Source organism: Acomys russatus, chromosome 1, assembly GCF_903995435.1.
Source record: "Acomys russatus chromosome 1, mAcoRus1.1, whole genome shotgun sequence".
Classification (NCBI taxonomy): Eukaryota; Metazoa; Chordata; class Mammalia; order Rodentia; family Muridae; genus Acomys; species Acomys russatus.
The window spans coordinates 43,152,784-43,177,735 of NC_067137.1; the positions used below are offsets into that span (position 1 = coordinate 43,152,784).

Here is a 24,952-nt window from a genome sequence, read left to right on the forward strand (position 1 = left end):
TAGCTGTTTCAAAGACAGTTAAAAACCGAATAGCCTAGAAATGTCTCCCATTCAAACAGCATTAACTTGGTGCTCTATTGGAGTTGTGTGGCTCTCTTGTGGCTGTGCCCTCCAATGGAGGCCACACCACAGTCAGTGCTCATGCAGCCACTCAATGGGCTGTTCTTCAGCTAGGGGACTCCATAGTCAGTCTAAAGGTCTGCTGTTTCCTTTTTATATAACTTGATACTGTTGAAGTCATAGACTTATGAACCACACTGCTTAAACATACAAATATCCAGGAGCCAGTTTGACACAAAATGATTTGCCCTATCTCTCTACATTACAGACATATGCTCACTGTGGTTGTTTCCAGATATGGAGTGTGTACATGTGTATGTGAGTGCACATACTTGTGTGTATTCAGTGCACATTCACTTGCCTGTGCATGCATATGAAGCCAGAGAACCATCTCAGATACCATCCACCTTGGCCTTTTTGAGGCAGGCTTTCTACTAACCTAGAAGTGCAGATTTTCCTAGCATGGGTGATGAGCAAATTTCAGTGATCACCCTGTCTCTGCCTCCTGAACAGTGGGACTACAAGTGTGTCCCACCATGCTCAGTTTCCCAGTATTTTTTGTTAGTTTGCTTTCTTTCCTTTGTTGAGACAGGGTTTTTTTCTGTGTAGCCTTGTCTCTCCTGGACTCACTTTGTAGAACAGGCTGGCCTCGATCTCACAGAGACCCACCTGCCTCTGACTCCCCAAGTGGTGGGATTATAGGTGTGTACAACCTTGCCCAGCTTCCAGCATTTTTTTTAACATGTGTTTTTTTTCCTTGGTTCTCACTTGCATAGCAAACACCTTACCACTGAACCATCTCTATAGTCCCTTTGATTGTTTTTATATGAAAAAGAACAGTGGGGTGAAATATAATGCAAACCAACTGTTTGCTGTGTACTGAGCTTAAAGACTGAGAAGGAAACCCCAGTTACATTATACACGGCAAACGATTTGTAAGCGTCAGCACGGGGGGGGGGGGGGGGGGGTGGGGATGGTGTGTGTTCTCCTCTACCTCATCCTTTGGAAACTAGTCTTAAAGGTGGCAAAACAAAGAACTATAAGAACAAAGAAGAAGAAGGGAAGTAAAATAAAAAGGAAAGAGGAAAGAAATAAACAAACCTGGCTTTCATTAGCCCACAAAGCAAAAATGTTAGACTTGGTTGTCTTTTTTTTTTTACTACTATTTTTTTTTTTTTACTATTTTGCCAAGTTTGTCTATCTCAGTATATAACAAGCCTAAAGAACAAAATATGCAGTAATCAATACTTCTGTATGTTGGGACAAATAAAGGTTATTGACCACATAACCTTTCAAATAAATTAAACATCACACACCCTTTTAAAGAAGGGATAGTAATTATTCATTATTTCATGAATATTACTGAAAACTATAATATTAATTAATAACTCACTAACCTAAAGCTAGGCTTTTACTTATGGTTACTGTTTTATCATTTGTGGGATGAGTGACTTTGTGACACACTTCACAATCCATTTTGTAGAGCTACATTCTGAGATCTCTTCTACCACCAACCACTAATTGCTAAGTGCCTATATATATATACTCAAGGAAGAATACAGACCCATAAGCCCCTTCCCCTCCACACAGAATATTAATGGGCTCCACCTTATACAGGTCTCATTAGGGAAATCACAGTTGTGCAGCATCCACTTTGATGCCTTTACCCAAGATGAGAATCAGGGATGCCAGGGACATAGCAGTACCTCCTGTGCTAAGCAAGTCTTGATTCAGGGTAACAAAGTCTGATATGTGGATCTACAGATTGTCCAAAGGAGAAAACAATGACTGTAATTATAAGACAGAGTAGCTGCCATTCTCCTATAGTTCCCAGAACCCACCCTGAAGCTCCCAACATGCCCCTGTCGACTCCAGGACCCTCCCTGTAGCACCAGCATCCTCCCTGAGATACCCAGGATCCTCCCTGCATTCCTCAGCATGGCCCCTCCTTCCCTGAGCACATATAAACCATGGTTGCTTTTGCTGATTTCATCGTGAGTTCTATGACCTTGCCCCTTGTCTGTGTCCACACTTTGACTCATTCTTGGTCATCGTCATGTGCTAAAGGACCTTTGGGCATCCATAAAGAGCAGTGAATATATAAGTTCCCCACTCTCTTGACCACTTGGCCTTACCTGAAAAGAAAGGGAATGTTTTTACCTACTCTCCTCACAGAGGACAGTGAGGCCACAGAGTAACAACATATTTGAAGTCATTTTACAGAATGCAAAGTACTGTTGTTATTGTTACTAATCCCCAGTGTTAGGAATAGAAGTTGTATTGTGTATGTTCATATGTGTACTTTAAGTGTATGGGGGAGTTTTTGTGTCCATGTGAAGGCAGACCAGAGATCCACCTCAAGTGTCATTCTCCAGGATGCTGTCCACGCTGTGTGTTGAGACAGCCTAGGACTCCATGATTGTCTAGACTGACTGAACTTCAAGCTGATGAAATCCTCCTGTCTCCACTTCCTGAGCACTGGGATTCCAGGCAGGAGCCATGATGTGAAGCGTCATGATATGGGCTCTGGGGGGTCAGACTCAGTCTTCTTGCTTGTAAAGCAACACTGTACCAACTGAGCTTCCTCCTCAGCCCAGGCGGGAAGGTATTCAGTCTTCCTGACAAGCCAGGACTGAGTGGGCTGAGCACCCACTGGGAGCCACAAAACACAGATGAGAAGTTAATGAGTTAGCTTTCACCAAAAGTGCAACTTCTCATCAACAAAGAGCCTTGTTTCGACACGGAAAGGAGAAGCGAAAGACTGGTACAATATTTGAAAATCTTGTTATGCACTAGCACTGAATCTTGTAACACACAGCTGGCTTTTGAGATGCAACAGTTTACAAAACTCTGTAAGGAAATGCGCAGAGGCCTGGACTCACATGTCACTTAAGATGACAAACCATGCACTGTTCAGTCCCAGGATCTAGGAGGGGAAGGGTAGGTTTAACCCAAAAAGGTACCCACACACCACCAGAATGACTGATGAGATAACTCGCCATAGCACCACACTTGGCCAGAGGCAAAGAGACTGATGCTGTGCCAATGGTGCGTGACTTGGCACAGCATCAGTGGAAAGTCTTTTAGTCGTTCCTTTTTTTTTAAAAAAATCAAGACTTACAGTTCCTAGGTAGCCTACTACAGCCTCTCAGTTATTAGCCTGGAATATTCCCAGGAAAATGGAAACTTACATGCAAATGTTTGCATTAGCTTTGTTTTGGAGAACACCAGACTAGAATTACCCAATTACCTTCAGAGGCTAGCTACTGGACCATGTGCCATGGAATGTTGTTCAGCCATGGAAAAGAAAACTCTGCCAATGAACAATGCAACCCGGGACTCCTAGGGGTGGGGGTTGGGGGAAGCTAGTTAAGAAAAGCTACTTCTCAGAGGCAGACATCTCTGTGAGTTCTAGGCCAGCCTGGTTTACAAAGTGAGTTCAGGATAGCAAAAAGCTACACAGAGAAACCCTGTCTGGAAAAAACAAACCAACAATACCCCAAACAAACAAACAAAAACCAAAACCAAAAGCTACTTTTAAGGCCATGTAGTGGAAGACTCCATTTGAAACATTCTTGGCATAACAAAATAGAGAAATATGAGTATCTTTTCAGGGTCTGGGGGCCAGAGATGATAGGAGCTGAAACAAAGCCTTGCTATAAAAGAGTAAGTAACCCACTGTCCTTGAATGGCTGGTGTTCCGCATCTTAACTCCCTTCAAGGTCACTGTGGTCTAAGAATGTCTGACCAGGATCCAATTCCCAAAGTCTACAGCATCAGTACCACACTGAATAGAATACTTAACAACACACACACACACGCACGCACACACGCACGCACACACACACATGCACACACGCATGCAGTGGCGGATTCTCAACAGCCAAACTATGACACATAAAGAGGCACATACATACACATATAAAACTTAAGCCTGCAGAAGGGCATGATGACCCAGTGCTTCTCTGAGTAGATGATACTCTGTGGGTTTTGCCAGATGCCAGGCATGCACAGGGAAGAGCAAGTGAGATTTCTGTAGCATCTCTCCTAACTGCACCTGTATCCTCAAACCACAATTCGGTTTAAAACACAAATATATACAATATAGTTACCAAAAAAAAGCCAAATTCCTTAAAGAAAAGTACCCAGATTCTTTTCTGGGAAGTGAGAGAACGGAGCAAGGGAAATGGTGGGGACAGTCTGCTAAATTGCTTGTTTCTGCTGCCTGCTAAACACTCCACTTAGAGCTCATCCCAGGATCTAACAGAAGTGAGCACATAGCATATGGGGCACCAGGTCCCGCATACACTCTCTTCACCAATATAAAGCACCTGGGCACAGGTGGCGTCTTATGATCCTGTCAACTTTCCTGTGAATTTTTACATAGTGAAAGATATTAATCAAAGCATGGTATGTAGGTATGTGTATGCTAATCTACAGATTTATATGCACAGATTTATGCATGTGTACACACACACACACACACACACACACACACACACACCCTGCAGGGGCAGGTAGACTACAATCCATTTGCTACAGAATACTGTCCTCTGAGCAAGGCAGCCTCCTTCTCCATCAGAGCAGTTGTGCCTACTTACAGGCACTCAGGAGCATCTGCCTGCTAACTGTTGCCATTCCTGGGTTAGGACGAGGGGCTGGGGAAAGTCATTGAGCCTTCACTTAATTCTCTAAACCCTCCTTCCAGCCATCTATATGCAACTCTCCCCTAATCCAACCTGGCCTCAGGCCTCAGGAGGTGTTTGCTAGAGAAGCTTATCTGAAGGGATGATGTCATCTGTGTGGCAATGGGGAAGCCATTACCAATGCTAGGTGAAGACTTTGGTCACCCATCTTCTGCATGCTCTCTGAGAAAACCCCAAAACATTCACTGGTTTTTATTCAGGTTAGCTTTTGTCAACTTTCCACAGTTAGAGTCACCTGGGAAGATGCAATAGGGCCCAGATTACTATGGATGCTACCACCCCTGGGCAGGTGGTCCTGGGTTGTTTAAAAAAGCAAAGTGAGCAAGCCAGTAAGTCTCAGTCTTCCATGGTCTCTGCATTAGTTCTTGACTCCAAGTTTCTGCCATGGCTCTCCTCGATTACAGACTGTAAAGGGTAAGATGAAATAAACCCTCTCCTTCCAAGTTGCTTTTGGTCATTGTGTTTGTCACAGCAATAGAAAGCAAACTAGGGCATTTTCCCAGGGAGAACTTTGATGGAAGGGTACATTGGTTTGTCCCTGGGGCCTCCTGCGAACGGGCTGGGAGTTGTTTATGTCTCCCCAAGGAAGGAATTCTCATAGTATTGCTCAGTGGCTTTCCATTCTACGTCTCAGAACTGGGCAGACAAAGATTTGGGTTGGAAAAAGGAGAAACCGCAGAGATGGCTTTCCTGGCCACCACACACTTCCTCCTTTCCATGACTCTCCTGTGCAGAAAGGTGTGCCTCCGTGCCAGTGTGCTCAGAGACCATGAAAGGGCTGAGCTGTGGATCACCTGAGGATGGCAGGCAGCTGTCTGGGATGCTCTATGGCAGCCCCAACAAAGAGCTGGAATTCACTGCCAAGCCCCTCCTGCTTTCCATTTTTACCCACAGAATTCGGTTTTGCAGATACATTCATGTTAATGAAAATTCTTGGTCCTGACGACACTCAGAATACTTCCTGCAGAGGGCCGCAACCTGCTCCCCTGTGTGTCACATCCAGGGTTCCTGCCACCTCCCAAGGACTGCAGGGATAGGAAAACAGACTCTTCCCAAGTAGTGACAGGCCACAATTTATAAAATTATCAATTTTCAAATTGTAACAAAAAGCTTATTATGGTAGAGGTGGAGTCCTTGGACTGCCAGAAGTGAGACCTGCTTATATTAATAACATTTTATATTAAAAACCATAATATTAATCACAGCATATCACTCAGCCCTCTAATGTGTACTCAATTTCTTGTTTGCCCTCTGTTGGTTTACTTCTAAAATATATTTAAATCTGTTACTCAGTGCTTGTTGTATAAAGAGTCGATATCTCCTTTCACGAAGCACTGGGTGCCTACAAGCCATTTTGTAATAGCTCAGGTTCCATACGTTAGTAATTGGGGCCATTTTGTAAGTACTAAGCAGGTGCTACAAATAAGCACATTTCAGGCTAAATGCAACAAATAAAAGGTTTAGAATATTCCTTAAGATGTTACTGTGCACCTTCATTTTAACTGTCCACTAGCCACAGCCTCGAGTCCCTTGGGAAGAAGGTCTTAGTGAGGAATTATCTGGATCAGGCCGGCCTGTGAGTTGTCTGAGGAGTATTGTCTTAACTGTTAATGCGAGGCTCACCCTGAATGTGGCCCTGCGTCATGGACTGGGCCTGAACTCTAGCTAACACAGGGACGTGATGAGACTAGCTGCATGAAAGGAAGGACCACAACCTGGTACTGTAAGCGAAAGTACGTTCAGTCCCTAAGTTGCTTTGGTCCAAGCACTTTATCACCACATCTGAAACTGACCCGGGACACTTGTTTTTTGTCTTCCTTTTAAAGCAGCAAATAACAAGCTCTTGCAAAATATGTTAATGCATGTGACCACAGATAGGTTTACTGTCCTCTCAAGTGAGGATAGTAAAATATAGACTATGCTGCTCTAATTAGCCTCACACTCTCTCAATGTTTTTTTAAGCCAATTGCAAATAACTCTTTTAGCTAGTTTTATTGAAATGTGATAATTTTATACTATCTTCACATTGCAACATTAATTTAACTTATTTGCCTATTCCTTATTCTTTAAGGAATGATTGATCAGAAATTTGTTGTGATATGGGGTCATGGCCCCACAGGACGCCTGTGTGCTTAGCCTCTTATTACCTCCTCGCTCATCACAAATGCAATGGCAACAGTGGTCTGTGCTAGTAATCACATCCCGCATGTAGGATTATTGTTTTATTGTGACTATCAGCTCATTATCCTGTCTTTCTCTTCTTCTCTAGACTGACCAAATCTGGTAGAAGAAGGGAAGATGTAGTTAACCGAGTCCGGTCCAGCGTTTGTGTCTCTCACGTTGTCAACAAAAGAAAGGCTCCAGCTGGCCCCCAGGCATATGGATATTACAGGAGCCACGTAAAGGTAATGCCCTGCCTGCCTTTCTGCACCTGAAAGAAAAACGGTTTGTACATTTGCCTTAAAAGTTGTTCATTTGAAAAAAAAAAGTTGTCCATTTGAATGAGCATAACAGTATGTTTGTGAATGGAGGGGTTTTAATGTACTAAACCAAGTACACTTTACTAGCAACGACAGAACTCGGTGTGAAGTTGGAGCGTGCCTCCTGTTGCTAAAGCAGGACCCAGGAGTAATCTCTGATCCAACCATAGTGTTGTCTCATGGTTGCTGTTAACTGGCATGTCCGCTCTTCACAGATAAGTAGTAGCTCCTTGGTGCTAAGTCCTGAGAAGTTGGATTTGTTCCCATTCTTAGTTCTGTTCAGGGCTTTCATGTTTAAGGAGGGGTGTTTTTATTTAGGACCTCCCTGCATGGGAAGGATGTCACAGTCTTCATTGGTGATGCATCTTTCTAAGTACCACACTGTCCCCTTTATGGAATGCCAGGTTATGGCTGAGCTGCTTTTGTCAGAAAAATGAATGATGGTGGAATAACACAACATAGCATAAAAGTTCATCTTTGCTGTGTGGAGACACGCAGCTCAGGGGCCCTGAAAACACTCACATACTTGTGTGGCCTTCACCAGCATCTATTTTCTGAGCTCCACATATCTACAAGTCTCAGCTTGATACCCAAGAAGCATTTCCTCCCAAGCAGCACCACGCCTCTCCTGACCATAGGATCTGAGGCTCTCAGTTCCTTTGTAAGTGTAGGGCCATGATGCATCTGTCCGTCCGTGACAATCCTGTTTTGCTTTACGTACTCCTCTTGGTATATTATGTGGCATGTGTCAGAATTCCCTTCCTTTTTAAGGCTGAATGCTATTTTAGTATATTCTTACCACTGAACACACTGAGCTTCTCTGGCCTTCCTCTATCAAGACAGATGCTGCCATAACTCAGGGTGCAGAGATACAGGTCCAGGTCACTGCTTTCAACACTTCTGGGTATGTTTCTGTAAGTGGAAATGTGTATCACATAAATTCATATGGTATTTTTAAATCTGGGAGGCAATGCCGTGATTTTTGTAGAGGGTATGCTATTTTAGGCTCCCATGAACACTGCATGGTTTTCAACTTCCCTACAACCACAGCCATCCTAATGAGTGCAAAATGGTGGATCACTGTAGTTTTGATTAAAATTTCTATAAAGATTAATGGTGATGAATGCACTTTCATGTACTTTTTTAGGAAATTGCATTATTTTTAACCAAGTACAGTGGTTCATACCTGTAATCTAGCAGTTAGGGAGACTGAGGCAGGAGGACCACCGTGAGTTTGATGACAGCCTTAGTTACACAGTGACTTCCAGGCAGACCTAGGCTATAGAGTAAGGGCGTATTTCAAAAGCTGAGAAGGAAGGAAGGGAGGAAAAAGAGGAGGAGGAGGAGGTGGAGGAGGAGGAGGAGGAGGTGGAGGAGGAGGAGGAGGAGGAGAAGGAGGAGAAAACTGTATATTCTCTTTGTAGAGATATAAACTTTTCTTTAATTGAGGTATTTTTGATGTTGAGTTGTAAAATCTTTTTATATACTGTAAATACTAACCTTTTTTTTTTTTAATCAGAAAATGAATTTGCAAGAGTTTTATCTCATTTCATGAGTGGAGTTCACTCTGTTGATACTGTCCTTTGAAGCATCAAAATTCTGTGATTAAAAAAATGATACAGTACAATTTACTTTTTCTTTATTCCCTGATCTTCTGGCTTCATATTCAAAAATTGCCAGGTTTGGTGCCATGAACTGTCTATCCCACATTATCCTAAGGGTTTTTACAATTTTAGCATTTATGTTTATATCATGATCCATCAGAAGTTGGTTTTATTATAGATATAAGGTGAGTATACAGCTTTATTTTTCTGCACATGAATTTCCAATATTCCTGGATTCACTCATTGAAAAGACTGTCGTTTTAGTCTTTTGGTATTTTGTCAAATATCATTTGGCTTTGTATTCAAGATTGGGGACCAAACCCCAATGTTTTTCATGAGTCTTTATCTCCTTCCCCCCCCCCCCAAATCAAGACTGCACTGTTTCAATTATAGTAACATGGCAGTAAGTTCATTGGCTACTCAGAGTCTTTTGGGATTCCATGTGCATTTTGGAATATTTTTTTTTTGATAAATTCCCTTGAGGTCTTGATAAGGATCGCATTGAATATGTGAATTGCATGGCTATGATTCTTAATTGGATACAAACACTGTTTTCACTCTTTCTAGTAATGAGTTTTGGTATGCAGTTTGTACATGTATCATAACTTTAATTATTTTTCTCAATCTAAAAAATAACATTTATATTTTCTTACACACTTTTTCTGAGTCTGGCTTGGTAAACAATAAGCATTTCAAATTCTGGCCTAAAGATGTTGTTTCACTCTTGAAGAACTCTGTTTGCTGGTGGGAATTGGGTGGATGCTGATGATGGCTGAACATTCCCCAGGAGTTTTACCACTGCATGAATAGTGTTCATCATAGTGGACAAGAGACTCTCAAACATAGGTGTTTCCAGGTCATAGGGCATCTTCCATTACCACAGTCAACACTAACCATGACCAGAGGCTTGAGCGAGGGAGTAATTGTGTGCACCTGTCAGCTTCCATAGCCTGAAGTTATATAAGCCTCCACATATTTACCCCCACTGCACAACCACCAACTTCACAGAGGGGAGGCACCTACTAATTCTCAAAGTGCCTAGGGTAGTCTCTGGCAGTAGCCTGGGTATGTATGTACCAGCCTGAATGGAAGAAGAAAGGAAGTTGTTGCAGATTCAGTTTCAACATCTATTACCAATGCCAAGTAGCTTTTAGATTTCAGACATTAATCAAATCCATTTCCAAAGTCCATTAAGAAAAACATCCAAACTTAACCTTAAACTGGGCAGGCTGGTGCACACCTGCAGTCTCAGGGCTCGGGAGGTGGAGGTAGAAAGACCAAGTTCAGGCCAACCTCAGCTATATAGTGACTTCTGGGCCAAACTAGGCTATATGAGATCTAAATAACAACAAACCAAAGTTAACTGAAGGCTGTGCTGGGTTCTAGGAGCTTCTGTAAAGGTGCTGAGGTACAAACCTGTGCTCATGGTCTCTGCACCTGTTTTTCATATTCTCAGCAGTGCCGGAAGCTTTCTTGTCTCTTGAAATATAAAAATAAATAAGAGGAGGCTATTTCTTCAAAGGGCTCCTGAGCAACCCAGAAAAGGCATGTGAGAGAGTGTGGGACCCAATCTGTTTCCTGGTTAGATGGGGAGCTCATTTGCATCATATTAAGTCAGCAAGAGGTCTGTGTACATGGCAAATTAGAACAGCAATGGCTTAAGAGTTACATAGCTTCAGTCCATTCCTCTTAGATGCACCATAGAACAGATCAGTCTCTCCAAAAATGTATGCATCCTACCAATCCTAGATATGACAGGTAACTCCATACTCTCATCTGCTGGTCAGTTCATCTACCTTTAGGGTCCGCACCATTGTAGATTTCCCTGGTGCATTTCTTCCAGCCTTACCTCAGCCAACAAAGGGATAAGTGCTTCCTGTCACGCAGCAATGTTATCTACAACCCAATCCTACTGCTTTCAAGGTCTCTCACTTTTTACTGTGTAGTCCTCCAGTGCCCAGCCTTGTCTGACAACAGCAGCTAAACTTCTTTAAGCATCTCCACATAAGGACCTTGGGCTTATTCTTACAGGAGACATAAAAGTGCCACGGAATGACATGTAGACCAAGAGCATGTTTTTCTGTCCTCTCATGTCCCAATTACCACTGTGATTCCTGGAATCTAAATGGCTGTGGTGCCCTGAAACTGGTGCAGAAGACATCCAATTCACTGCACAGAGTCCAACTAGAAAACTCACTGGGCTTCCTGTTCCCATGTTTCCAGAGGCACATGTTGACTGCGTTCTGAATGGTGACAATTTTAACAGGGATCACATATCCAGAAGGATTCTGACTTAGCTCCAGACTTAGAAATTCGTGCTTCCCTCCTTTGAGAAGAAGTGCTTACGAGGTTAAGCAATGGTCCTTGGCTTTAGTCTTTGTACTTCCAGTAAACTTTAACTCAGAGACACCCCTTTAAGGTCTTAGTTGAGTAGTAAGGGGCTGTACCAAGATCAGAGGAGATGAGTTCCATTGAGAACACTGCAAAAAGGGATAGCAATAGCTAAACATGTATTCATGCCCACTTGTGCCAACCAGTATTGAATGTACTGCCCAACTTACTTCATCCTTAGTAACATGTGCAATTAGAGCTTCTCACCCACATTTATCATCATGGCTTATATTAGAGCACAGTAGCGTAGTGTACACAGTAGTGCACAGTCATGGAAACTTGAAGATTACAGGTGAGGAAATAACCCAGGTGGGATTAGACATAGGTAAGTATTTTACCTTTGAACCCATGTCTCTGACTACTGAACCACTCTACCCAGCTATGTCGAGCCAGGTGTCCTGTGTTGTTTGTATGTGCATATGTGCATGTGGAATGAATTGTGTATATGCACAAAGAGCTTGCAAAGCTGCTGGGATGCCACTAAATCAAGATGCCTCACTCTATGGTTCAAGGCTGTTTATTTTTGTTTGTGATTTATAATCATTTCTTTGAAAACAGGGTCTCACACTATAGTTTATTAGTGTGCCCTGGTACTAGCTATGTAGCCCAAGCTGGCCTTGCCCTCATGACAATTCTCTAGCCTCAGCCTCCAAGAGTACAAAGATTATGGATAGGCCTGCTTCACCACTCTCATAGATTTTTTTTTTGCCCAGAAAACAACCTAATAATTTTGAATCATGTTGTCAGGATTATCACTACGTCCTTTTCAACTGTTAATTGTGATCCACTAGCAATGCTTTATAGGAATCCTTGTGACTTTATTACAATGTGATGTTATAAATATTACAAAGAGTTAAAAATTCATAAACTTGTTTTGGTTTGATTTCCATGGAATTTACATTAGAAAATTATAGGCACTTGCCTTTCTTAGGACTAGCATTTTCAACATGAGAGGCCACCAGGTTTCTGGAGAGTAGAACACTAGGTAAACATCCCTGTCCTCCCTGGCATGTGACAGAAATGGCTCTCTGGGATATTCTTTTCTTCCCCTTGAGAGCAATGAAGCTGCAGGGAAGAAGCAAGGCTGAGATGTAGGTAAGGTCACTTGGGCCCATCCATCCTTGGTGGTGGAGGAGAAATTCAGAGTAACATACTACAGAGGATGTAGGTAACAAGGAAGACAAAAGGCAGGTGCCAAGCAGAGTGAGGGCTTGCTGAGTGGGTGGCGGTCAGCCACACGAGTGTCCTGTGGTACACAGCCTATGACCTAGCTCCTCAGGAAACCTGTGTGAGCCTGGAAAAAAAAAGATTCCCTAATAAAGAACAATATTCATAAGCAAAATTAGATGAATGTGTAAAGAGGAACAAAAATACAAAGATCGAAGAAGAGCGGGTGCATTGCTGCTGAAATCTGTGGTGGGAAAAAAAAAACAACCTGTCCTGCTGGGAAATTGTGCTCTAGTAGTTAAGCTAAATGATGACTTGTTTACTGTTTTCGTATTCTCTCCCTAACAGCACTTTACACCCTCCCTTTGGATCTTAATTTTTGTTTGACAGAAAGATTGGGTACCATCTTTCCAGTAGGGATCAACTATTATTAGTACTTCTGCATATCCTGCTGAAATAGCAAGTACCATATTCCATTTCAAGGTCTTTAGTTAAGCCTTCCTATCTATTGTCAATGGTTCCCTTTATATGGAATCAACCAAATTAGACTTTAAGTTCTGTCTGAAAATAGAAACATGTGACCATGGGCTGGCAGGCCCATGGCAGCCCAAGGAAAGATACCCAATTGTCCACACTGGCCAAGGGAGGTTGGAATAAAGACAGCACTATGATCGATGAATATGTGATGGAGATATGGGAAAGATGGAGTATTCAGTGGACAGACAGAAGAGAAAGTGAAGCCAAGGGTTCTAAACTGTGGAGAAAGCTGAAACTGGGAACTCAACAGCAGTGCAGAAGAGGTGGATATGAGAAGGCAATGGTGAGGTGCTGGCCCGGGATGCTGCCAAGGGCCACGTCTGGGTCTCTGGTCCTGCTGCAGCTGGGGTCTATGCCAATGTCTGTGGCCCAAGTTACCACCAAAGGCCAAGTGGATGTCCATGGTCTGGGCTGCCACAGGAGACCATGTGGATACTTGAAGGCTCTGCTGTCTTGAGGAGACATGCTGATTTAAATGACCTGGGCTGCCATCTGTGGCCATGTAGATATTCAGGCCCATGCTGCTACTGGAGCCCATATCTATGCCCATGGTCCTATGACAGCTTGGGTCTTTGTTGATGTCCTAGACCTGTATTTACCACCAAAGGCCATGCAATTGTCCCTGGTCTGAACTGCTGTCTGATACACTGTGCTGAACTGGCTTCACCCTTTACTGGCTACCACACTTTGGGAGAGCTAGCACACTAGAGCTGACTCTGACAGCTGGGGAAGTCAGGGAGCTGGCCCCAAGGGTAAAAGGGTGGGAGAGTTGGCCTTGCCTCTAGTCAGCCTTGGGGTAACTTTGGTAAAGGAGAGATGTCCTCTCCCCCTCAGTCCTCACTGCCTGTGGCAGGTGGGATAGCTGATCCTAAGGGTATGGGAGTGGGAGAAATGGCTCTGAAGTCATGAGAGCAGGAGAGCTGGCCCTACCCCTTGTCAGCTGTGGCACTCGGTAAGGTAGCCAGAGCAGTGCTGGAGAGCTTGCTCTGGAGATGTGAGTGCAAGAGAGTATGTGGGCTAACCAACTCAGCTACCTTCCAGGGCCAGATTTATGGCTTTTAGTTGGCACCCCCCAACACCTATCCCAACTATGATCTGCTGGAATGCATTAAAGGGCCAGTCCTATAGATCCAAAGCTGCAGAATCTCCATGATACAGGGCAACAACAGATATTCAAGAGGAGTCCCTATGAGAATCCAGTATAGATAGTGTTGTAGAAGCCAGAGGTCTGGACACAGACCAATGACACACTACAACGAACATTTGCAAGTAAAGATGTGTGGACAAAACGGTACACTGTGCAAGATACTGTAACACATAGTACACCTTCCACAACAAGATTTTAAAATCTTATTTTCTTTTATTTTGTGGGGAGGTTGCAAGGGCAGAGGGTGGATATTAAGGGATGAAGAGATGAGTGGGATTGGGGTGCATGATGTGAAATTAACAAAGAATTAATAAAAAAAAGTTTTAAAAAATAGAAATATGTAACTTGGTTCAGTATAAGAAGCATTGTACAACACATCTGCCAAAGAGTACTAATGTTTGGGGAAATATAGTCTTTCTCTTTGCACCTATGAACTCTATCATACAGCCAGATTGTCCAGATGCTTCTAGAATCATCCTTGTTGGGATGAGGCTAGGTGCATAGTTTAGTTTTCTTTTGGACATACTAAAATGAACAGGATAAAAACCACGTTAGCCATATTCCATACAAAGCCTTTATAGATTCAAGAACCCATGTAAAACACTTAGGTAGGAATGAAACCCTACTTGTTATTCATTAACAACCAGTTAAGCCCAAAGGGCTATTATTTTTGGAGCATCAATAATATAGAAGAGAGAAGACTGAACCTTCTCTTATAAGAAACACTTTCAAGCTAAAGTAAAAAAAGGCCTAAGTCCTGGGTTAATGTGGTTCTAACTCTGTACCTGTGAAAAACCAAGTAAAAAACACCAAGGCTGGCCTGTCACAGACACAGGCGATGTGAGAGACTGAATGGAGGGTGGTGGCAGTAATCATAGCACAACCGTAGGTAGAGGCATAAAGATTAGGGGGTTAAAGTCATCCTTAACTACACAGCAAGTTAGAGGCTAGCCTGAGCTACATAAGACCCAATCATCTCAAACAAAACAGAACAAATAAAACATTAAATGTGAAAGGAAGAGTAACTGGAAAGGAGCAGGTGATTAGCAGACCTTCTGGGTTTCATGTCAGAAAAGATGCTGATACTACTACAGAGGGATTTGATACCCAGCTTTGATGACCTGTTCACTGACAACCATCAAATAGGTGACAGCACTGTAAAAATGTGGCATAGCCACTTGACATACTACAAAACTCAGGGGAAGCATGCCTTGCTTCCCCTGCGCCTCAGCTGTCGCATGTGCAGAGCCTGCATGCTGGGGACGCAGGCCAGTCTTAACGCTGTCTATGTTCACTGCATATACTCAACAACTTCCTCTTCTGTATGACAGTCATAATCCCTGCATTTATACCCCAGAAGGCTTCAGTAAGGGCTGAATGCGTTTAAGTGGCACTTGTCACGTGGTAAGCCTAGTAGGAGTGTGGCTAAGTTTGTGACGTTTATTGAAGTTTTACTGGTAAGAGCAGAATTTTAGGAAATAACACAGACATTCATCCATGGGAGACTGGCTAAGAAATTGTGCTGCATTTATCTCATGGGACATTATGAGATTTTAATGAGTATGATTATATGAACCTAACCAATCATCTTAAGATGCGATGTTACACAAAACACAACAGGATACAGAGCTTTATATATAGTGTCACTGTGTGTGTATTTTAAAAACACCCTTATCTGTGAGTGGTTTGCCAGGGAAATCAGGGCCTCAGGGGAAGGGAACTGGAGAGGCTCCTTCAGAGGGGGGAGATTTCTTCACATAGCTTACCTTCAGATGTTTACAGGCCACGGCACTACGTACACCTGTGTTCCTCCTTAGAAGTAATAATCATGTTAATATTCATCACATGATCACAGAGAAACTTCAGACTGGCATAATAAAAGCACCCCAAAGACACAAACTGATTGTATTACTGTGGAGTGAAGACTCCCACCCTGGCAATGATGTGCTCCCTAGCCATGTGGGCAGGGGCACACCAGGTGAGAACGCAGAGGTAGAATGCCACGGAAGAGTGATGTTGTCAGCACAAAGCAGAGACAGTTGGCCCTCTAAGAGAACAGGGCTCTCACAGAGAGCCCCTCATTGCAAACACATGTGATGGCTCATGGAAAGAGGATGCTCCCTCGGAATGAGCAAAGGCCCTTCATGAGAATCACAGCACTGGCTTGGGAAGAGGCAATGCATGCACGATGCAGCCCTGTGAGGCTCATTCCTATTTTTTTAAAAATGCTGCATGTGCCTCCCAGGGCCTCATGAAGAAACAGAGAAGGAATCAGTCCACAGAATAGGGTCTATTCATTCTCTTTTCAGCACGGGGTTTTGTGCGCTAGTGGGTGGTTCTGAGGATGACCTGTAGATTACTCAGCTCTTACACACCCTGTTTTCCTTGAACTGCTCTGTGGGTACCTGTCCCGGGCCCAATCCCAGCAGGCTACCGGGCCAAGGCCTGCTGCTGCTTCACTAACTTGTAGAGCAGGCTACACCCATACGGGGCAGCCCAGCCTGCTGGAAGCCTGCTTCAGAGCCCACGCTCTCCACAGAGTGACGGATGAGGCTCATCTCCCATCGTTTCATGGGAGAGCCACATGCATAACTCTCATTAGTGCTAATGGCAGCTTCTTACATAAATTTTACAGGGCAGGAATGTGGGAGGCAAGCCACTTTCATTCCTCACAGGTTTTCTTACCACAGGCTTCATTCCTCTAGTCTGGAGCTGGCTTCTGTGTGTTATCAGGTACCTTGCACTTGAACTGCCAACTCTCTTTACTACATGGAGACGGACTGTAAGCAGCACTCTGCTCATGTGTTCACACACCTCCTACTTGTGCCATCCGCCTGGCAAGCGCAGATATCCAATTAGTGCAACTGATCCAACGAATCCCCATGTGTCGCTTGTACCTGCTGTGAATGTCACTCTGCTCAGTGATAATGGGGCCTGGTCCCAAAATAGAGGGAGGGGGTAGAGGGCCAGGAAGACAGAACCCTTAGTGAGAGCTGAAGTATTTTTAAAGTGACTACAGATACCAGCCCTTTCTGAAGAGAGATCCAGCCTGTGATGCCAGGGTGAGCTCAGGAGGAAGTGGCTAGACACATCCATCACACAGTCTCTATCCTCTCTGGGTTCAAGAGGAAGAGGCTTGACACGTTCCTGGCTCCTGCTATCCAGTATTCACTATTTTCCCAAAGGGAAATACATATAAAGTATAATGTAGTGGCACACGCCTGTAATCCCCAAACTCAAGGAGGCAGAGGTAGGTGGATCTCTGTGAGTTTGAGGCCAGCCTGGTCTACAAAGTGAGTCCAGGACAGCCAGGGCTACACAGAGAAACCCTGTCTAGGAAATAAAATGAAAGAATAAAAGCAGATTTTAAAAAACGAATCAGTGCTTGTTCTACAAAATGATGATGCCTGTCGTCCTCCCTGTTGTAAGTATCTTCAGCTGTCACCTTGACCTTGTCACCCGGCAAGAGGACCATTGCCTCCGACAGATGGGCCTGTTGCCATGTATCTGTGTAATATTTTCTTGATTGTTGATTGATGTGGGAGGGTCAGGCACACTGTAGGCCTGGGAGATACAAGAGGCTAGAAGCAAGTCCATAGACAGCATTCCTCTCTGGTGTCTACTTTAGTTCCTGCCTGCGGATTCCTGCCTGGAGTTTCTGCCTTGGCTCCATGAGGGGATTTAACTCCATAATTCCAATAAACCCTCTTCTCTCCAAATTGATTTTGGTCTTGAGGTTTATTCCTCTTGGTCCAAACTGTGGCCTCATCTCTGACAAAGATGACATGCAAGTACTGTCCCTAGATGTTCAAATGGTAAGACTTTTGCACACATATTCACAACCACACCTTCATCTCCCCATCCCACAAACAGCTCAGGGTACTGACTTAGTTGCTTCAGGCCTCTCTATAGATGCTGTAGATGGGGCATGTGGGGGGGGGCGCACAGTGCACAGAGCCTTCTTCTAGGTTGGGATAGAGGATAACCCATGGCCTGAGCACATCACTGGAGCTGGGTCAGGCACCACTGAACGGAAGCCCTGCTGTTTGAGGAAAGAAGAGGGCAAGGCCTGAACAGCCACACAGCATGACCAGGAGATAGAATATAAGCTGCCACACTGTGAGCTTGGCACTTGTGTGTTATCTCACATGACCCTTATTATGTGCCTGGAGTGATGGCAGTCATGATGATTGCACATCCAGGGGAAGTTGGACACCTTCTCAAGGACATAGGTTGGTAGCAGAGCTAAGTTCAGGGTGGAATTTGGGCTCTGAAAGGCATGACCTTAACTGTTGCCCTGTGTGACTCTCTAGGGGCCAGAGCGATGAGAAACTGAGGAGGGAACAGACAGGAGTGCTCTTCAGCAGCAGAGGGCCAATACAAACTGCAGATGCTAGTTTGCTGTCATGTTCTCTTTTCCTGATGCAACAGGAGGAACAGTCTATGCAGACAATGAGAAAAGGGACAAGGCTGAGTGTATCTGGGAGAAAAGCCAGGCAGGAGGCCAGCAAAGGGGTTCAGGAAGGCACCTGGCTGCCAGGAGGCACCAGAGACTCATGTGAGTTGGGTGTGGTCTTTTGGTATCTTCTAGTTTCACACTAATGAAGGCACAGTAGGAAATAAGACTGAGGGTTGTAATTCTTTGAAGAAAACTGCTAACAGACAAGCCAGGCGGTTCACAGGCTATTACAATGACTCTAAAACTAGCATGACCAAGATGAGGAATCGAGCACAAGCAAGAAAACAGATTCATTGCATGAAACATTGGACCTTGCATGGCTGCTCAAAAGGTTGTTGATGTCAAGGTGTGGGAGAAAGAAAACAAAGAAACTAAGAAAGTAGAGCCTTGGTGGAACCTGAGTCTATGGTGACAACTGTGGTATTGCAGTGGCCAGTAATGAGTGGCAAAGGAGCCAAGGGATCCAGTCTTTGGACGGGCCATTGGAGTGGGACAGAAATCCTGTGCATTGTTGCAGAAGGGGGCTTGGCAATAGTCATTATGAACTAGGAGCTGAAATCCCCAAGGGAGGTTTCAAGTGCCACACAGAGAAGATCTGTGAGGTTCAGGTGAGCGGAGAGTCAAAGCTGCAGAGAGAATGGGCTGGAATCTAGTACGAGCATTCCCTTCCACCTTGCACCCAGGTGTCCGGCCTGCCAGAAGGTTCTGGAGAGAGATCAAGAGGCCAAGAATGTTGGGTCCAAGGAGAGGACTCCTGAGAATGATCCAGAGGTGAGAGTTCAAGAAAGAGTGAGAACTGCAAGTTGGGATGAAGGCATAAGAAGGCAGGAACAGCTGGCCTGAGGATACAGAGCCTAGCATGGCAGCAGCTAACAATGCAACAGTGCCAGTTGGGAGCTGAGGATAGAGGCACAGGATATCAGCCAGGAACAATGTTTGGAGAAAGAGCTGGAGTTCTGAGGCTGGGTCAGGCGCTGAGTTGAGTGCCAGAGCCCTTCCTCCATTTGTGCCAAGTCTCCATAAGAAAATAATGAGTGATTTCATGGGATTTCTGTTGTAATTTATCGTTCATCAAGGATAATGTATGAAAACAGGGTTTCTGGAAGACATGCATGTGACTAAATTTAAAATTTGTGGCATTGCCAGTTGAAGTACCGAAATAATACTCAAAATGTGACCTAAATTAGACAGGTTATTTTTCAGATGTGTCCCATTTTCAGTGCTCTTACCGAGTGTGGCATCAGGATGCAAAGCTACCCATGGCCTCAAAACTCTACCAGTGACATTGGCTCCGTAAGCTAGAGGCGTTGAGAGGAGCTGAACGACACAATTTCTTCACAATGGCTTCAGTGCAGGATATCTGAACAAAGAGCCTTTCAGAGCCATTGCGCCGTGAGTTCAAAGACCTGTATGTGCTGGGTGAATAAGCACGATTTGGCTACACACAGCTCAACTGCAGATGTCTGACTTCAAACCATCTGCTAAGCCAGATGTGGTAATTCATGAGCATAATCCCAGAGCTCACAAGGCTGAGGCAGGAAATACACTGCACTTTGAGCTGGTTAATATAAGATGACTCTATAAAGCAGAGAAAATCTGCTTAGCCTACAAGGAAGAGGAAAACTCCCAAGGAAGCCAGGGTACCTGGAGAGGGAACAGAGCCATGATACACCACCGTCAACAGCTGGGCAAATGGGTGCTTCTGTGGCAATGAGCTATCCAAACCCTCACTGCCCAGGCTTAGGTGGGGCAATGGCACAGAGTCTTTCTGATGTTCGCTCATTTGATAAATAACAGGGAATCTCTTTTTAAGTAGAATACTCAGTTCATATCCAGGTCCAAGGTACCCTGCAACGTCTTAAGGCACACTCTGACTGAGGTCAGCAGACCTGTTATTCCTCCCCTCTGGCAAATGAACTCGGAGGGAAGATATTAAGGGTGAGACAAGGCATTTTAGGCTGGCTCCAGGAGACCCTGAGACCAGCAATTTCAGTCTCCACGTCTTCCAATTGCATATGCAGGCCACACAGTTTGGTTCCTACTTTTCGCCAAAGCACCCCAAATAAATGCAAAATACAATGTAATCAGAAAAAAAAAATCCAACCATTCACCAAGAGATGATTTCTATTCACCTACTCTGTGCGGCTGTGGGAGGGTCAAACCTCAAATATGTTCAGTTGTGTGCATGTAGTTTATAAACCAACAGAACTTTCCTGAACAGCCAGCCTAAAACACTCCACTGTTCTTTACCAAGACTTTCTGCCTCTTTTTGCTGTTCTTACTTTTTCGTTTCTAGGTGCATTGGTTACTATGGTGATGATGTCACTGGAAGAAAGTTTATAAATGTAATAGGAATCAGTTACTCACTGATAGATTTTAGCTTCACATTGACATAATGACTGGTGAGACAAAGGGCTCTGTCCCTGAGTACAAATACTTCCACTTTAGATGTTCAGGTAATTGACCCCAAGTAACCAGCCTGAAGCAAAGATTCACAGCTCGAGATTTCACTGACTATGAAGTATCATAATACTTTTTCAAAAATATCATGTTTATAATTTGATCTAACAGGAGGCCAAATGACTGTATTTTTAAATGAAGCCATATTTCACTTCTCCAGAAAAATGTTAGATTCCCAACTTGAAAGAAATGCAGATTTTAAAAAAATACTTGTAATTAGTTTTTCTGTCTGAATGACATGCAGGTGCATGTCTGTAAGTACATATCCCTATACCAAGTCAGCTGTGGGTCAGGAAGGCACCTGAGTGTGTGCATGTTCCCATCTGCACCAGGCAGGGTCATACACCAATTCCAAGGGAGAGGGACCATTCTTGGATCACCCATGGTGAAGGCCAAGACTCTTCTCCATATCTGTTCAGGCCCTTGCTGTCGAGCCAGGGGACACTCTGGGGAAATGCCTGCTACAGGCATGTTGTATGTGCTTGATATGTGCACATCAAGTACTGTATGCATGTGAAACTTTAGTACCTACGAAGAACCCAGAATGCACATCCTCAGTATCCAGTATTGAGAAGAGACCTGGCTTCCACCCCGGTTCCTACACACACATCCCACTGTGGAATGCTAAGGATAGACCCCTTGATTCATATACGCACAGACCAGTGTCCACTGCATAGGATAAGCCCTTTGTTCCTAAACATACAGGTGACTAATCAGGATACCAGGGCAAGAGAAATTAAACTGAAGCGAGCAGTGTCCTCCTATGCCTATCATCAGCTGTAGCCTATGCACTGCAGCTAGGTTCCTTTCTCCACAGGAATGTAGCCACGGTTATCCCTACATGGCGCAAACGCTCCCCCCACCCCAGACACACACACACACACACACACACACACACATACACACACACACACACACACACAAATACACACATGTACACAGTCACAAACATACAGCCAACATGCTCTCTCCATGCACAGATCACATTCCACAGGAGTATGGCCACGACTGTCCTCATACAAAGCAAATACGCAGTCCTAGTATTTCTTATATCTGCATCATCTAGATAGCCACCTCTCTGGATAGCTAGACATGATCCATGATCACCTGGCTCCATCCTACATACCCCTGCACACATAGCAGCCATTCTACCTGGAGCAGCCCTCCTTGTTCCTCACTGGCCGTTCTCTACTGCACAAGCTCTAAATGTATGCAGAGTGAGCTGGCTGCCTCAGTAGTCTGGTATTGACACATCTTTTTTTTTTCTTTTTAGTTATTTTAAATTTATTTATTTATTTATTATGTATACAATGTTCTGCCTGCATGTAATACCTGCAGGCCAGAAGAGAGCACCAGATGTCATTGAAGATGGTTGTGAGCCATCATGTGGTAGCTGGGAATTGAACTCCGGACCTCTGGAAGAGCAGGCAGTGCTCTTAACCTCTGAGCCATCTCTCTAGGCCCTGGTATTGGCACATCTTATCTCCACCAAAGTGCTCCAGTCTTAACTTTTTCTCCTGTTTTAATGGGCAGAGAACTTGTGACTTTCTCTAGATTCAAGATCACATCCATTCTTTATCATCTACCATATTAGTTATGAATGAGTCACATTTTTCCATGTTTAATCCAACTTTGGACATTCCATCAAATGACAAGCTTTCCATGTTCTAATAGTAAGGAGGCCAATGTTCTGGCTAGTTGGCTAATTTATTGAGCTGATAATACAACTGTAGAACACAATAAAATCATACATAGAGTTATCATGCCACTTTCTTTGTGAGGCTGAGGCTTAAATGCTACAATTTATGGGAGAAAGTACTATGAAGCACAAAGTAGTTTTAATTATCACTAGCATCAGGGTAGACATGCAGTGAGCCTCTATGCATCAGCAGGACTTACTGGCTGTCTTCTGAGTACTGTGGTTGTCTCAAGTCCAGGAAGTAAACAGAGAGCAAAGTCATTAAACAGGAACTCGGAGGCCACAGAGTACAATATCACTGTGATAGTGTGTGCAGGTTACTAAACAACTGTGGTCCAGTGTGTCCACTGATGTTTAGAGGACTGTCTAACAGAAACAAGGTCCAGGATGTCAAGGAAGCCTCTGGGAGGAATTTTCCTGAACACAGTCATTAAGCTAAGAGGGGTTTAGTCAAGAGAAAAGATGTAGAAGTGTTCACTTGCAGGCTGTGTATGGGAGTGCAGTGTGAAGAGACTCAGCAGGAGAATAAGCTAGAGAGATAAAGTTGGGCTTCACTGTTACCAGGCTCAAAGACTCTCATGGAAGTAACATCATGTTCTGAAGGCTACAGGAATAATGCTAAATAAACAGGCTCTCAGGATTGATGGTTCATCGTGACATGGTGACTGGAGAAGACAGGCTGCTGGCAGGGATGACATGGCACTAGTCAGGCCAACAGGATATCCTGGCAAGGGGTGGCAGCAGAACAGATAGAAATAGACCAAATGAGAGATACCAGACATTGCACCCTGACTGACAGACCATTGGGAGACAGTGGAAGGAGGGTGGTGGTGCCATAGAGGCAAGTCAATGAACAATCAAGCTTCTCTGTTTGCCATTGGGTCTGATGGCATCCTTCACAAATGTGGGAAGAAAGATGAGATAACAAGGTAGCTGAATAAGAAAGGATTCTAGGCAAGAATGTGAGTCCAGGTGAAAGCACTCATCTTGGGTTTACAAGCTATCTCCAAACTCTAACTTGGCTAAAGGGATAAGACATGCTTTCTCCTAGTAAATCTACAACATTGCACATCTCTGGGATATGAGATACCAAGTCACTGAAAAAAATTTTCAGGGCTCAGCAAAGTAACTGGACATATTTTCAGGATGCCTACTTAGCAAAAAATCTAGACCAGAATTCAGGGCTCCTGACACTCTGCCTGTTCTGTTTTCCCTAGTTAGAGTCTGAAAGTACAAGTGTAGGTGTTCATTAGCAGTGAGATGACACCCTTTCCAGGAGAATTCCCCAGTAGATAACCTCCAGCAAACATGGCACGATCCCATCCCCCCATGGCTGCTGGGACCAATCATAGTGTCTTGTCACCATTTCTAGTGGAGACAGGACAGCCAGGGAGAGACTGGGACCCCTCTTCCCTGGAGAGTTCAGGAAATGGATACTGCTTACTGGTGACTGTATTTGAACAAAAAGGCACAAGATGAGACTTAGAACTTAAAGGCTGACTCCTGGTGTCTCTCTCAAATACTGAAAAAAAAAATGAGGCTTTTCTTCTCACTGGCAAATACCATGGTACATACAGTGTGGAACATGGCCAGTCTCCTCTTGACGCCTCTCTGTCTTGTAGGCAGCTGGGCAGGGGAGTGGAGGGGGCGGAGCTCATCAGAATCACCTCCAACTGCTTCCCTATATTAGTAAGTCACATGGCTTTTCTCTTCCTCGTCTTGTAACTGCAATTTGAAAATGGTGGTTAAGTAGACCTGGCATTTGGTCTGGGTGTCTCCTACGCCGCTGTTTCGTATGTGTCAATTACTGCGATGTAAACTGGAGAGGTAAGTTGCTTGACATGGAAGCACAAGGGCTTGACGTCGATATCCATCATCCATGGAAAAAGCCAAGCATAGTAGTACATATGCACGCGCACGCACACACACATACACACACACACACACACACACACAGAGAGAGAGAGAGAGAGAGAGAGAGAGAGAGATCCCCACAGACCTGGTGATAACTATGTCTTTAAAATGTATAATGCTAGAAAAACATGTATTTCACATAATTTAGTACAGACTTCATGGATCTGATTTAACTTTGAAAAGTGAAAAGCAAAGAGACTACAGATCCAGGAGACCTGGTTTAGTCATCTTGGCTAGAAGTCACAGCAGAGGCATCCCCACAGGTCTTCAAGCTGTGATAGGAAGCAGCTATGAATCATATCTGTCTGTTGTGGGTTGCACAGTCCTA

The 24,952-nt window shown here is 44.1% G+C and overlaps 1 protein-coding gene across 13 annotated transcripts in view; it reads left to right on the forward strand.

Moving 5' to 3' along the window:
• Positions 1-24,952, forward strand: part of Myt1l (myelin transcription factor 1 like) — a 405,732-nt gene that overhangs the window by 200,640 nt on the left and 180,140 nt on the right. For all 13 annotated transcript variants that reach the window (XM_051144335.1, XM_051144353.1, XM_051144364.1 and 10 more), the window contains exon 4: positions 7,036-7,171. The gene's annotated coding sequence lies outside the window, so the exon portion shown is untranslated. The remainder of the gene's footprint in view (positions 1-7,035; positions 7,172-24,952) is intronic.